This window comes from Mus caroli, chromosome 8 (genome assembly GCF_900094665.2).
Source record: "Mus caroli chromosome 8, CAROLI_EIJ_v1.1, whole genome shotgun sequence".
Lineage (NCBI taxonomy): Eukaryota > Metazoa > Chordata > Mammalia > Rodentia > Muridae > Mus > Mus caroli.
In genome coordinates, this window is record NC_034577.1 from 94,826,811 (window position 1) to 94,836,760 (window position 9,950).

The 9,950-nt window shown below is 45.0% G+C and overlaps 1 long non-coding RNA gene across 1 annotated transcript in view; it reads left to right on the plus strand.

Moving 5' to 3' along the window:
- The window catches only part of LOC110300656, a 32,608-nt gene extending 26,599 nt beyond the window's left edge, over positions 1–6,009 (plus strand). Inside the window, exons 2-3 of the long non-coding RNA XR_002378595.1 lie at positions 5,143–5,484; positions 5,663–6,009. This is a non-coding gene — a long non-coding RNA (uncharacterized LOC110300656). The remainder of the gene's footprint in view (positions 1–5,142; positions 5,485–5,662) is intronic.
- The last annotated feature ends 3,941 nt before the right edge of the window (positions 6,010–9,950 follow it).

A 9,950-nucleotide genomic window follows, 5' to 3' on the forward strand; every position in this document is an offset into this window, starting at 1 on the left:
TGTGTGCAAGTAACAGCAATTAATAAAAGTGAGGCCTTGCACTTAAAAAAGAGCAAGGAGCATATTATAGGAGAACTGGGAGGGAGGAAAGGGAGGGAGGAAATGATCTAATTATACCACAATCTAAAAAATGTATAGAGTGATCATCTGGCCCAGGAATTGCCTAAGCAGCCTGAAAGGAAAAATAAAGTATGATGAATTACTTGGAGAAAGAAGAACGTGTTCAATCTTCATCATTAAGTAGCTTAGTTCATTTGCATCTTAGTTTACTTTTCTGTCTTAACTGTTTTCAGGTGGAATGTTGGAGTTTGTACTTGCAAGTTCTCTCTTTTATGTCTGTACACACTTGCAACTATAAATTTTCATCTAAGCACTGATTAATTACCATTAATAAGTCTTGATATGTTGCATCTTCTCTTCCATTAACTACAATATGTATTATAATCTATTTATGACTTGTTTTAGAACCACCTGTTATTTAGTAGTGAATCAAACTCCTTATATGTAATATACCTCCATATTATGTAATAATTTTATTGTGGTGAGTGTTAGTGCCTGTGGAAGTCAGGAGACAGCATCAGATCCCTTGGAGCTGGAGTTAAAGGCAATTTTGAGCCACTCAACATGGATGCTGGGAACCAAACCCAGGTCCTCTGTGAGAAGACCTCACCTCTGCTCTGAGCCATTTTCTCTATCCTACCCCCACAAATTCTGTAGATTTGTGAACTTCATAGATGACTTTCTTAATTTCTATTTTCATTCCATGATTACCAAAGATTAACAAAGACTATGTTGCACAATTTTAATTCTCCCAACACTTATCAAAACTTGTTTGTAACCCAGAATATAGTCCTTGCTAGATAGTCATCTGAATTTGAAAAGAATGTGTCTTCCGATGTGTCCTCTATTGAGAGTTCTTCAAATGTGTATGGGCCTCACTTACAAATAATGTCATTCAAATGGTATCCAGTTTCTGAAATATAGTGACTTGGTGTATATCTAGCTTTATTTCTTTAAGATAGGTAACAATATCCCTTTTTTCATTTACTTTACTAATTGGGTTCTCTATTTCTTTTCTTGATGGGGTTTTAACATCTATACAATTTATTTTTAATTGTCTCTCTCCCCTCAGACCAACTAACCTCAATTTATAATATTTTGAAGCTCAGTTTTTAGATACACCCCCTTTCTCTGTGTGCGTACCTGCACACTTGTGTGTTCATACATGTGTGCATGTGTACTCATGTGTGTGAGCGCTTATATATGTGACTTCCTGATGAACTGACCGTCCCACTATTATCAAATATTCCTCTTGAACTCCCATAACATTTTTGAAGGCTAAAATCTAATTTATATGACTTTAGTATAGTCATTCCACTTTCTGCATTTTTATGAGGAGTTAAATGAATTAATCCCTATGAATCACATAAGAAGGCATGTGCCACAGAGTGGATGTTTAATAAATATAAGCTAACACTGTAAACAGTGATCTACTATCAGAATGCCTAGTCATGCCTGCTATCGGCTAAGCTTCACCACATCCAACCCTGAGGTACACATGCTTCTCTGTACTTCACTGAAGGAAAACGGAGGAACAAAAGTCCAAGGAGCTTAACCAAGATGATATGGTCCTAAGTCCAGAGGATGATTCCAAAAAAAGACTCTGTCTGTTTCCAAATCTCATTATCTTTTCTGCATATATTATGTCAGACAATATGACAAAGAACTCACCTATGCGATATTAACTGTAAAGCCTGGAAGAAGACAAACCTTAGTGGTGAAGAACATAGTGTTAGAACAGGTGTGGCTGCACACACCTGTAATCCCCAGTACTTAGAGGGCTAAGGCAGAAAGGCCATCTTGAGCTAGACAGAACTTGTCTAAATATATAAGAACGCTAACATGGAGGCCATGAGAATTTGGAGTAACCCTGGATCCAGCAATTACTGACTGGAGGACTGACAATAATTCCTTTGCGCTCCGCATGGCTTAGTTTCCTTACCTAAGTGTTGATGGTTTCGCCCCCAAAAGTCATTCGGAGGGCTAGCAGCTAAAGGCACCAGTCGGCCTTTTGGCACTTGCAGATGTGCTGATGTAAAGGTGACTGTAACTAGTGCAACAATAACGGTCAGTGTTATGATGCCTAGGTAAAGAGAGGAGTGCATTAATACATCACCTAGAAAGTTCAAGAGCTCCCTTTCAGGTGGAGAAGAGAAAGACATAGATGCATTGGAGGAAAAAAAAATGTCCCTGGATGCTGGAACATCTGAAGCACCCTGAGGACGGTGACAGTTCTATAAACGCCCCGAGTAATCTAAAAAGAATCCACATAAGCAGGGATGGAACTGGGCTAAAGAATAGCAGAACTAAGGCACCTGCACAGGCAAGTGCTTAACCGTCAGGCAATGGGACATGTGCTTGATGGCATCCTTCGGCATGGCCTGAGCCTCCTCGAGAGTACCCTCCTAAACTTCCATAAAACTGGAAGCACTTCAATAAAGCAAGAACGGATGGCCAAGATACTGCTACCTCACCACACAAGGACCCACCCTCCCGTCACCGCTGCTTGTCACCTGTCCAGCTTGCCATTTTCTCTAATGGGCTTATTCAGAGACCATCTGCTGAGTGCTCAAAGCTCCAAGGGGTGCAGAGGGCTGATTTGGGAAAGAAACATCCCCAGAGAACTAAAGTTCCCCTTCAGTTTCGTGATCTCCTAGGAAGATGGATTTCCCACACAGGATGACGACTGCCATGGTGTCTCTTGAGTCTCAGCCAGTGGCAAAGGAGCACATGACTCAGCTGACACGGGGGACGAGGGAAGAGAAAAATGTGCTAGAACTTTGTAAGTCTACTCTGGAGAGAAACCAACACTGGGTGTTGTTGCACAACGTCTCTTCCCTTATCAGTTCTGTCATTCTGATGAGCCTGTTCTGAGCATCCTGACTTCCAGGTTGTGAGAACTGAGGAGCATCAGCCTGCACTGCCACCATCTGAGGCAGACTCATTCTCTATCCTGCTTAGCTGGACTTTTGAGTCAGAGAATTCACAGCTATGACTTCTGTTTTTCCTCTTGACAATCTCTGACTTAAGAAAAAAAAAAAAAAGCAGGGTCCATATAATCCAAGTGAGGGTTACTTTGCAAAGGTCATAAGGTCATAACGGGAGGTAGCTGCTGTCAACACTTTCAGTTGACAGGCATGGACCATGATTCATTTCCGTGTGACTGGTGAACAAACCAGATGTGGCAAAAATCTATCTCAGGAGTCAGGGAGTCTCTTTCAGATCCAGAACACAGGTCCATCTCAGAAGAGCGGGACCGCGAGAACAAGGTTAGACCAGTATGGAAGGAACAGGGGACAGGTGCTGGCTTTTCCCAGCAGCCTCTCAGGCCTGTGTTAGTTGACATTGACATTTATTTTGTTCCTGCTCTTGGTCAGGCATTCTCTAATATTTTATTTTCTTGTAGCTCCTTCTGTAGGCCATCTAAAAGTAGGTTTATGTCTCTATCATGGTAGCTTTGCGTCACTGTAACAAATTCTCAAGACAATCACAGGATACAAGGGAAACGTTTGCTGTGGTTCTGAATTTTGATGCCATTGATTTGGGGCCCATAGTGACATGCACTTGCACAGAAGAGCAAAACTGCTCACTGGGTAGCCTAGAGACAAAAGAGGAAAAGAGACTAGAAACTCACCCTTTCCTTCGAGGCCTTTCCAGTGGCCCAAAGTTCTCCCACCCCTCTCCACCTCTCCCTGAAGAGCAAGCTTCTCTCCCCACATTAGGGGACACTGAAGAGGACACTTCAGATCTAGTGTGTAGCATGTATCTCATTACTTTATAGATGAAAGTGGGGCACAGTTGTTTACAAATTCCTGTTTTTGCCTTCTACAGCACACATTCAACGTCTGTCCCGTGGACAAAGCCACATGGCAGAGTTCTACCCAATGGAACTAGATGAAGAATAGGTTTCCTGCTTATTTCTTCCCCGCCCAGGGGTGCTTTATGCTTCACTCCCCTTGTGGCTGGCTAAATCCAGAAGATAAGGTGCTGGCCTCAGAAACTTAGAGCTCTGCAGGGAGCCCTAGATCCCTGAAAGGCATCACGGAACACACATGGAGGGGAGGGGGCCCCTCAGCAGATGCCCAGGAGACAGAGCACTCCACTTAATCTTCTGGAAGACACACTTCCTCATTTCCTTTCAGGTGGTGAGCCTCAGTTTCCCTCTCTGTGCAAGGTAAGAGGCGTGGTGTGTCTAGATGACACCCAGGATGACTGTGTGCCTGCCACCCAGAGATGCTATGTCCCTTTAAGGAGGGAAGAGGGGCAAATGAGAAAGTGCTGCACCAAGAAGGAGCAGAGAGGGATGGGGGACCCTTCTCCTCCTCTTCAGCTCTTGCTGACTGGCACTCTCTGGGGTCCAGTGATGCCTCTGTTCAGGAATGAATAGAAAGGTTCAGGACATAGGCAGGAACAGAAGCTGGCACCTACCAGCGAGTGCATGTATTCATCCAACAAGTCCAAGCACAGACCACTTCCCCACTCTCTTCTCTCTCTCTCCAGGAAAAGTACTCACTCAGCAGACAGGGACCCTCCCCCTCTCTGAACTCCTCTGTCTCCCACAGTCCCCATGTGGCCTACCACCCTGGAGGCATGACACTAGGGAGATATTTGTCTTTCTTCCTTTGGCCCTGGACACTCCTACTGGACAGTGACATTTTATTTTTTTGCTGAGGCGCACAGCTGGTTTTGCTATGTTCCAGTCCCTGGAGACCCTGTAGAAGCTACAGAAAGGAAGAAAAAAAATACAACTGCCTGCAAGGGCCATGGAGACCATTTCTGCTGTCAGAGTCCTAAACAAGGGACATGCCTGGCTTTCTAAAACCCTCCTGATTACTTGTTGGTGATGTTATTTCTCTCCTCATTCTCGCTTCCTTGTCTCCTTCCCATGAATATCTGTCTTTACCACTCACTTCTCCAGAGGCATTTGTCTGCGGGGAAAATAGCAGCTGACAGCAAAGGTCACTGCGACCAGGTTTGACTCGAAGCATACAAATGTGCCTTTTAGCGGTGGGCCCTGCAAAGACGGCCCAAGTCTTATTATTGATAAATCCTTGAAAAGACTATAATGTATCTTCATTTCAGGGAAAACAACTGCCTTCAAGGTTGTACCGAGAAAATAAAGCAGGCGGCCCAGTGACGGATTCGAGAAGTTGGCGTTTTCCCGAAGATTAAAAGATAATAACACTTCTATTAGGATCACTCGGCCACGCTGTATTGATCTCATCAGGGAAGCCACCGCAGGTCTCATATGAGCAGAGCAAGTCCTGGAATTAATCACCGGGGTTTTATTATGGTTCATAGGGTGTCTCATTCAAGCCACATCGTTTGCAATATTTATTATCCTGCTCCCTGGTCATCGTTAAGAGCAAGTGGGGCTGGTGGAGCTGAGCCTGCTGGGATAGAAAAAGGAGCCATTCTTCAAAGGTAAATCTTATCCAAACTGGGTACACAAAGTCGATCGTGTTTTGATTTACATTTTAATTCGAGGAGCAGGCCCCATACTGGAATGGGAGGATTGGGGCAATGGAAATCCCTCAATCACATCTAGGCCACTCTGTCCAACTGAAAGTCCCACTTCCAACAAGCTTTCCTCCGTTTCTAGATCTGTAGAAGGGGAACAACAACCTACCCCTGAAGGCTGCAGAAGGCAAGCATAAATCAACATTTGCTGTACACAAAACTGGGCTCAAATAGTCTCTCAGAAAGAACTGCTGCTCTTCTCCTTGGAGATCCTCCTTGACCAACCCAAGAAAAATGCCTAAGAGAAATGGGCTGACTGAAATCTCAAGCCAAAGATGGACAAGAGTGGGGTTTATGACCGGTGAAAGCCTGGGTTCTTTCATTTCTGCTGGAGTCCCTTGTGCAGCCGCTGTTGAACTTCACGGACCATACTACGTAAGCCAACCTAATGAACCACCTTTGTAATATATATCTGTCCTGCTGGTTCAATCCAAGAGCACAAATAAACATCATCAAATGTTGACATTTGTTCCCTAATATATGACTACCATAGACGTGTCCCTTGCTCACTTGAAAAGGGGTAGCTGCTGGTGTTGGGTGCAGTTTTACCTATGTTAAGTGGAGATGGCTTGTACAGCTGAGGTCTCTATAACAAGACGGAGCTAAAGCTAGCCAACTAGTGTTTATAGAGCTATTTGGATTTGTTCCTTACATGCTAGTGGCCAGGCCACTGAGACCCCAGCCATGGGATGCTCTGTATCTTTCTTATACTGGGCTTTGTTTTGGTGTATGAGTCAGATCTGCATATGCACAACTGGAGGTAGTCCTAGGAGTTAAGATACAACTTTATTGAATCCCGGCTTGGGATATCTTGGGGTCCTAAGTGGGTTCTATTCAATAACCTAGCATTGTAATTTCTCTATTCTGTTTCTTTTATTTATTCATTCATTCATTTATTTATTTATTTAATCATTTTACAATCCAGATTTTATCCCTCCCAGTCCACCCTCTGACTGTTTCCCCATCCCATACTTCTGTCCCCTCCCCCACCCGACCTCTGTCTCCACAAGGATGTCCCCACCCCCTCCCCCACCAGACATCCCTACTCCCTGGGGCCTCCATTCTCTTGAAGGATAGGTGCATCTTCTCTGAGTCCAGACCCAGCAGTTCTCTGCTGTATATGTGTTAGGGGCCTCATATCAGCTGGTGTATGCTGCCTGGTTGGTGGTTCAGTATCTGAGAGACCTCAGGGCTCCAGGTTAATTGAGACTGCTGGTCGTCCTACAGGGTCACCCTCCTCCTCAGCTTCTTCTAGCTTTTCCCTAATTCAGCCACAGGGGTCAGCAGCTTCTGTTCACTGGTTGAGTGTAAGTATCTGCATCTGACCCTTTCAGCTGCTTGTTGGGTCTTTCAGAGGGCAGTCATGATAGGCCCCTTTTTGTGAGCACTCCATAGTCTCAGGAATAGTGTCAAGCCTCTGGTTCTCCTCTTGAGCTGAATCCCAATTTGGGCCTGTCGCTGGACCTCCTTTTCCTCAGCCTCCTGGCGATGTCCAGGCTTCTCTCCATTTTTGTCTCTGCAGTTCTTTCAGACAGGAACAACTATGGGTCAAAGTTTTTGACTATGGAACGGCAACCCCATCCCTCACTTGATGCCCTGTCTTTCTGCTGGAGGTGGGCTCTACAAGTTCCCTCTCCCCTCTGTACGGCTACCAAAATGCCCTGGACTGAGTGTCCTAATAGACATTCATTTTCTCACAGTCATGGAGGCTACGTGTCCATGATGAAAGTATCCTCGTTTTTGCTTTTTGATGAGGCTTCTCTCCTTATGGGTATCTATTTTATTGTATGTAAGGATTTGTGCCTTTTCTTCTTTGTCATTCAAGGGCTTGGGAAGAAGGGAATCAGTGCTTTCTGCTAACTTCTCATAAGGACACTATTGTATTTAGAATCCCCTTTGCATGACCCCATTTAAGCATAATTAATTCCAAACAAGCAGCATTTCCAAAGCACAGACACACTAGGGATTTGGGCTTTTGTGGGCTTACAGGTTCATGTGTTTGGAGGTTTGGCCTCCAGCTGGTGCCACTCTTTTGGGAGGGGATCAGAGTGTTAGGAGACAATGCCTAGCATGGAGGATGTAGCTGTCAGTACTTTTGAGGAAACTAGCTTGACACAGGCTCTTCTTGATCCCTCAAGTTCCTGGCTCCCATGAAGGTAGAAGTTTTCTATACCACTTCCCCCTGCTACCTTCTGTGTAGCCTCGCTTCAGGTCAAAAGCATACAGACATGGACCCACAGTGCACAGAAACCTGTAGGTACGTGGACCCAGACAGATCTTTGCTCCTTTAAACTGTTACCAATAAGAAATTTGCAAAGTTATATATGCACACACTAACACAGGGGGTCTCACCATATAACTACTTTTGTGGGGGAGAAACATAAAGCATTGTATATTTTAAAAATACTAGAAATAGAAGTCTTCTCACAGAACTCTTTCTGTCCACACAACTGCATTCTTGCTGGTTTTGGATGGCTTAAGAAATCAGTCCAGAAGACTTGGAGGGACTGGGAGGGAAGAACAGCAACTAAATAAACAACGATGACAACAAAACCTGTAACAAACCCCCAGAAAATTCATCATTGGTTGAGTGGAACTTAAATTCTGGTGTTTTCCCCTCAAACTCTCCTCTCCATGTTAACAATTTTAGTAGAGAATCACGTCAGTCTTATTGAAAGGCAAAATACATGTGTGGATGAAACTCAGCCATGCCGAAAATACAAAGTTACTTGCAAAAATATCAACACCAACTATATTTTTAATAAATAACTGAAAATTACGCAAACATTATCAACATGAGAACACATTAACTTAGAATACTAGTAAATTAACTCAGAATAAATAGGGAAATAATCAGTGTGCCCCAAAAATTCAAACTAAATTCATAGACACTAACTACAGTTAATCAACAGGTAGATTTTGGTGGGGGCCCAAACAGAAGTGAACATGTCAAATTTTGCTCATGCATATACTATTTTGTAAACAAAATTCTCTTCCAGAGCTCGTTTTCATAGGAGCACTGCTGTGTTTAGGCAAGCAGAAAACTATGAAAAGGTCCCGTGCTGCCCTTCTTTCCACCAGTACTGGTGTTGCTAGGTGGCCATGCCATGGAGTGGTTATCTCCACTTCCTGGCACCACAGGTCTCACTGATGTTGCTGTTCTGGGAGTAAGGTTGGTGGATGATAAACTGCACTGCCCTGTGCCCATTCCCATTTTGAGAGCATGCCCCAAAATGGACGGGGCTATGTAGGAAGCAGGTGGGCGCTTCTCATTGGCCTGCCTCGTGCCAGAAGGCCTACCACGGTCAGCAGGTGATGCTGAGCCTGCAAATCGAGTTTTACTACCACTAACAGACTGGGAAGGGAAGCCAACTGCTGCTGTTGCAGGGGATGGTTTATTTATATGGACACGGCCATTAGACTGCAGCTCATTGGGCCGTGTGCGGGTAGACTGAACTCTATGAGAGTGGCAAGCTGTAGGAAACCTCCACATTGACCAGGTAGTTAAACTGTTAGAAGCACAGTTAGTGCCAGGGGGAAAATGCAGTATGACAGCTCTAGAAGGAGGGGTGGTGTCCATGAACTCAACATCCTTGGCATCACTCGAAGAGGTTGTTGCTGCCATACTGTGATCCTTGGGTGAGCTCAGTGTAGCTGCCTCAGAAAGGGGCATGGTATCCATGTCCATCTCCGCAGGCCACGGAGATGGTTCCCAACACATATCTTCAGTGTCATGGGATGGAGAGGTAGGAAAGACTGTGGGACAGTTTCTGGGGGAGGGGGATAGAGGAGCCGCAGAGAAGGAGAGAGGAGGGTGGCTAGCTGTGCACACTGATACTGCGGAGTCCCTCCTGCAGGAGGAGGGATTGAAAGACAAGACTTTAGCACTAGGCCTGGGGAGGTGAGAAATGGCAGAAGCTGTGGCCACATTAGTAGGGTCTTTCTTTTTGGCATCTGATGGAGTCTCCACACAGGGCCCGGCCTGACAGAAAGGAAGAGAGTCAGAAGGGAGAGCTGAAGGAGAAATAGGGATTGTGGGTATACTCTGTCCTGAAAACCCTGGCGATGTCCAGGCTTCTTAATGGCCACAGAACATAGAGCGCAATGGCCCAGATCATCCTGGCCGCATTGCAGCCAGTCAAGTTGCGCTGAAAACCTTTTCATTTAGGGTAATTACTGCGACGAGTCCTAGCGATCCGATCCGCACACCAAAATGAAAAGTGAGCAGGTACCAGCTCAGGCCTTTGAGACGTCAGACCAGAATGTGTGCCGGATACAGTGAAGGGCTTGGGCGGGTTCAGGAAGGGGGGTAGAGGAGTTAGCATCGAGAGGTTCCGCATCTCTTTTTGTTTTTTTTTGTTTGTTTGTTT